Below are 6,159 nucleotides of genomic sequence, written 5' to 3'. Positions count from 1 at the left end.
CCAGGCCCCCTCTTATATTACACTTGCTTTTCATTTTGAATTTTTGGTCACACAAAAAAACTGAAAATTTACTGTTATGCCAACTACTGCATTATTGTAATTATTGTATAAATAATGTCAGTGCATTCTTAAATGCTTATCAGACTGGCCAGCTGGACGTGTATGTACGTACTCTGGGATATCGGCATAAGTCGAACATTTCCGCTAATTTGAGCTCAATTTCAAATACACCACAAAATCGCTGTTTAAATAAAAAACAGTCACAATTTTTTTCTCATTATGCACTGTTTGCTGCAGGATTTTTTTTTTATGTGGTGCACACTTACCACACAGACCCATTCTCTCATATCTAGGCCCAAATTTACTGCCCACAGCGTATATGAGTGAGCTGAGCTCATGGCATCGTGCTACAAAACTGACACTGACTTCAAAGCCATGATACAACAGGACTGACACTGCAAACTAGAATGCCATAAAGAAGGATCTTCAAGTCACTGGGGTAGGAAAAGTTATTTGTAATAAAAACCATTCTATAATTTAAGAAAATTTATTATGAAAATATACGGAGAATTGACAAACTTCGTTTAACAAATTTGAGAGTTTGATAATGTAAAATGTTCTCCTACAATGGTAATAGAAATAAAGCAAGAGAGAGAGAGAGAAGTGTTTGAAATTCAATGGTCATTAAAGACAAACACTGTAAAATATGAAATAAAGGCTTATGAAAGAGAATTACAATAAACCTGAACATATGGGAGTTAAATGATGCCATGGAATGAGAAGCCTGTATTCAGATTCACAAGAGCAGTTAGTCACCTACTCACATAAGTATTTCAGCATACTGTATACAGACAAATCGATTGATCAAAACAAAACATATTTCATATTTTTTTTAGATATAACTAATTTATGTACTTATATGTGAATGTATAATGTAGAGAATCCATAGTTTGGAAATTAGGAGGAGGTGCAGGGTTACTAAAAGTATTATCCAGAGGGCAGGGGAGGGACTATTGAGGTGGTTTAGACATTTAGAGAGGATGAAACAAAATAGAACGACCTGGAGAGTGTATAAATCTGTAGTGGAAGGAAGGCAGGGTAGGAGTTGGCCTAGGAAAGGTTGGAGGGAGGGGGTAAAGATGATTTTGTGTGCGAGAGGCTTGGACTTCCAGCAAGTGTGCGTGAGCGTGTTAGATAGGAGTGAGTGAAGATGAATGCTTTTTATGACTTGATGTGCTGTTGGAGTGTGAGCATAGTAACATTTATGAAAGGATTCAGGGAAACCGGCAAGCTGGACTCGAGTCCTGGGAGGTACAGCGCCCATGCTCTGAAGAGAGGTGTTGATGTTGCAGTTTTTTAGCTGTAATGTAGTTGTGCCTCTGGCAAGACAGAGATGGAGTGAATGATGACGAAAGTGTTTGCTCTTTTTCAGGTCACCCTGCCTTGGTGGGAAACAGCCGATGTGTTAGTAAAAAAAGTATTTTTATCATTAATGCAATTATTAAGTTGTTATCTGCTGTTCTACTGGCTGCGCTTACTCCCCAAAATGGCATCATGAATCAACCCTTTAACTGTCCAAACGTTGATCTACATCTTCACTGCTAGCACTCTAAATATTTTGAAGAAAAAATTAATTAAAAAAACAAAAGGCAATTTTCTGTGTATAATAAGACCAAAAAAAAGTTAGAACAAGTACACATCAAGATATAAGGCAGTGAAGTTGGAACTGGATGCTCACATGACGGTAACATGGAGTCATAATTACAATTTATAATAGTTCTTGTAATTTTATAGCCAATCTTTGTTTTGACACTAATACAGTGGACCCTCAGTTAACGACGTCATCGGATAACATAAATATCGGTTAACGACACTTTTTGCATCAAAATATTGGCTCGGTTAATGACAAAGAACTCGGTTAAAGACAATCATCCCGAACGTGTCCACGCAGAGTGAGCGCCTGAACACTCCATGTGAATAAATAAAATGAATGAATAAAATACATGTCATTAGGTATGTGGCTAGTGGTGGTGACAGCAGCCATTGTTGTTGGGGTTTATAGGCCCACCACAGCAGCCATTCCTGCTCCTGACTACATGTGTAGAGAACCTAGGATAACCCAAAAAAGTCAGACAGAGTGACTTATAAGTGCTACACTCTTAATGCTACACTTAACTGCTATACTCTTAATGCTACACTTTGCCACTGCTGCTTCATGTTGTCTGCCACTTCTACCTCATGATGTCTGCCATTGCTGCTTCATGTTGTCTGCCACTGCTACCTCATGATGTCTGCCACTGCTGCTTCATGTTGTCTGCCACTGCTGCCTCATATTGTCTGCCACTGCTGCTTCATGTTGTCTGCCACTGCTGCCTCATATTGTCTGCCACTGCTGCTTCATGTTGTCTGTCACTGCTGCCTCATATTGTCTGCCACTGCTGCTTCATGTTGTCTGTCACTGCTGCTTCATGTTGTCTGCCACTGCTGCCTCATATTGTCTGCCACTGCTGCTTCATGTTGTCTGTCACTGCTGCCTCATATTGTCTGCCACTGCTGCTTCATGTTGTCTGTCACTGCTGCTTCATGTTGTCTGCCACTGCTGCCTCATATTGTCTGTCACTGCTGCTTCATGTTGTCTGTCACTGCTGCTTCATGTTGTCTGCCACTGCTGCTTCATGTTGTCTGCCACTGCTGCTTCATGTTGTCTGCCACTGCTGCTTCATGTTGTCTGTCACTGCTGCTTCATGTTGTCTGTCACTGCTGCTTCATGTTGTCTGTCACTGCTGCTTCATGTTGTCTGTCACTGCTGCTTCATGTTGTCTGCCACTGCTGCTTCATGTTGTCTGCCACTGCTGCTTCATGTTGTCTGCCACTGCTGCTTCATGTTGTCTGTCACTGCTGCTTCATGTTGTCTGCCACTGCTGCTTCATGTTGTCTGCCACTGCTGCTTCATGTTGTCTGCCACTGCTGCTTCATGTTGTCTGCCACTGCTGCTTCATGTTGTCTGCCACTGTTGCTTCATGTTGTCTGTCACTGCTGCTTCATGTTGTCTGTCACTGCTGCTTCATGTTGTCTGTCACTGCTGCTTCATGTTGTCTGTCACTGCTGCTTCATGTTGTCTGCCACTGCTGCTTCATGTTGTCTGCCACTGCTACCTCATGATGTCTGCCACTGCTGCTTCATGTTGTCTGTCACTGCTGCTTCATGTTGTCTGCCACTGCTGCTTCATGTTGTCTGCCACTGCTACCTCATGATGTCTGCCACTGTTGTTTCATGTTGTCTGCCACTGCTACCTCATGATGTCTGCCACTGTTGCTTCATGTTGTCTGTCACTGCTGCTTCATGTTGTCTGCCATTGCTGCTTCATGTTGTCTGCCACTGCTACCTCATGATGTCTGCCACTGTTGTTTCATGTTGTCTGCCACTGCTACCTCATGATGTCTGCCACTGTTGCTTCATGTTGTCTGCCACTGCTACCTCATGATGTCTGCCACTGTTGCTTCATGTTGTCTGCCACTGCTACCTCATGATGTCTGCCACTGTTACTTCATGTTGTCTGCCACTGCTACCTCATGATGTCTACCACTAATGTCGCCAAAGAATCGAACATTTCTGCTATTTTGAGCTCAATTTCAAGGTACTTTTCATCGTGAAACCAATTAAAATTTTTGTAATATATCTTCCATTATATCACATGAGACCAAGTAAAACGAGAATATAACCATAAAAACCATACAAAAATATACCGCTAAGGGGAGGCTAATGGCTGAGAAGTTAACTCCGTTATTTATGGTCCAATTTCTTTCATTTTTGGTGTACATTAAGAAGCATCTTTTCATCATACATTGCCCAAGTTTCAATAAGATAGTCCAACAAACAACTGAGATACAATTCCCTTGATCAAGAGCAAAAGCCCCCTCACCAGTGTCAACTAACCTCCCTTGAGGCCTGCTCGCATCTGGAAATTTTGCTCGTGGCTGTAAGCAAAAAATCGACTGAGCAGCTGCTCGTATCTGGAAAAACTCGCACGTGGACGCACTCGTAAGTAGAGGCTCCACTGTACTGGAGTATGAAACTCCTAGGCACAGTGTCAAACAAGAGTATCACTCTACACTGCTTATGGTGCAGTCACTCAATATTGCTGAACATGCACTCTTACACATAAACATATCTGTCTGTCTCTGTTTATCTCTGTCTCTTTCTGTCTGCCTGTCTCTTTCTCTGTCTGCCTGTCTCTTTCTCTGTCTGCCTGTCTCTCTCTGTCTCAGAGAGAGCTGCTCATGAACCAACAGGTATTGCACATGTTAGGGGATCGTCACATATGATTCCTGAACAAGTAGAAATGCATATTACTTGCCACAATCATGCTTATGCATCACATCTACAAGCACAGTATAGCACTTTGTCTGGCTTTTTTTATTTATCCTAGGTAATTTACACTATGTATGATAACTGTACATATGTAAACCTGTGCCTAAATAAACTTACATAGTCCTTGCTTCTGGTTTATGGGTGGCTCTGGGATAAAGACAGGCAAAGATAGAGAAAAAGAGATAGAAACAGAGATAGAGACAGATAGAGCTAGCCAGCCAGTCAAATCAGTGAGCCAGTCACCTTGCCTGCCTGCCAGCCACCCTGCCTGCCAAGCAACCTGCCTACCAGCTAGCCAGCCAGCAACCAGCCAGCCTGCTGAACATGTATTACACATGTTACAGAACTGTTTCTTTTTACTTAGGGCATAGGTTATAGGACATTCTGGCAGGATGACACTACCAGTGGTATCAAAATTGAAAGGATGTGGCACTAATGTTGCACATGGGATATTATCGAGGTTTTTGATATTTCCTCGATCACTTGTGGCGACATCCATCTCAAAGCCACTAAATTCAGGGTCAAGATCACTTTCCTCTTAAAAGGGGAGTTTTAATATGACATGACATTAGTGAATCCCTGGGGTCTGCCATGCTGCTTCCTCTAGCTGGCGCTCAGTTGAACTGGTGCTCCCACAAGGTAACAAGTGGTCCCAGATTTTTTAATACTGTGCACACTGAGTGTTAAGACCCATTCTATATTGACGAGGCATATCAGGCCTATCATGCCAAATTTGAGGGCAGGAAAAATAAAACGTGCTAGCAGTAACAACACAGATCAAAGTTTGGACAGTTAAGTTAGGGTTAATGAAAATCTAAGCAACCTAACTTAACCTAAATAACATTTCTACAGAAATTACTATTAAAAGATAAACTTCAAGGGGCTAATTGTGAAGTACGTATGTACTTCACAATTATCTGGAAAAAAAAAACATGTATGCATTTTTATATCCTTCATTAGTTAAGTAGCATAAAAGTCTGGTTATACACTGGGAATGAGACAAATAAATCTGTAACTCAGGTAGCTGAAAAGAGCTTCAGAAATGATAAGCTAATGTATGGAAGTAGCAACATGGTAAAGCAAGTGGAGAGGCTGAAGGATGATTAGCAAAAGAATGTACATATATACATATGTGAGGCACAAAGGAATACTCCATGAAGAGTGAAACACACTTAAAGAACATACTTAGAAATTGGTGCCTGGAAATTTCCTATTTTGGACACTCCCTTATCGTAGACCCAAGAAAGTGTTTGTAGGTTTAGAAATGGTTAAGTATTTGCAGCTGCCGGTAGAAAGTACTGCAAGGTCACATCATCATTCAAGAGAAACATGTGAATGACACGTCTATCAGCAATATCTGGAAATAAAAAAATTATATATGAATATTATTAAAATTTAAACAAATTCTGCTTACAGTGCATAACTCTTTTTTTGTCTAGACAGCCATCTCCTGCCAAAGCAGAGTGACCCAAAGAAAAAAACATCCCAATTCAGGTTATCTACTAACTGAAACATCTGCAACCATCCTTCAGAGTGGAGACACTGTACTTCCCACCTCTAGCTTTCTTGAACCACTTCATAAAAGTTACCTTGCTCACATTCCAAAAGCACTTTCATTAAAAACCAATTGTCTGTTTGCTCCTAACATGTTCATACAAGTCTGCTGAATGCTAAGCCCTTAACTCTTTCAGGGTCAAGAGGCCCTCTCCTAAACTTGTTCTCAGGGTCGAAAATTTTTCAAAAAAAAAAAAAAAATATTTTTTCTTATGAAAAGATAGAGAATCTTTT

The 6,159-nt window shown here is 41.0% G+C and overlaps 1 long non-coding RNA gene across 1 annotated transcript; it reads right to left on the bottom strand.

Annotated features, from left to right (window-relative positions):
* Nucleotides 1-528: 528 nt before the first annotated feature.
* Nucleotides 529-5,904, bottom strand: LOC138851785 (uncharacterized). Its single transcript, XR_011391396.1, has 2 exons — nt 5,557-5,904; nt 529-1,442 (listed from the first exon to the last, which is right to left on the bottom strand). It is a non-coding gene; the product is annotated as an uncharacterized lncRNA (long non-coding RNA).
* Between the last annotated feature and the right edge of the window lie 255 nt (nt 5,905-6,159).

Source organism: Cherax quadricarinatus, unplaced genomic scaffold (assembly GCF_038502225.1).
Source record: "Cherax quadricarinatus isolate ZL_2023a unplaced genomic scaffold, ASM3850222v1 Contig2084, whole genome shotgun sequence".
NCBI classification, from domain to species: Eukaryota; Metazoa; Arthropoda; class Malacostraca; order Decapoda; family Parastacidae; genus Cherax; species Cherax quadricarinatus.
The sequence above is the reverse complement of the archived record's forward strand: the minus strand, read 5'-3'. Positions and strand labels throughout refer to the sequence as shown.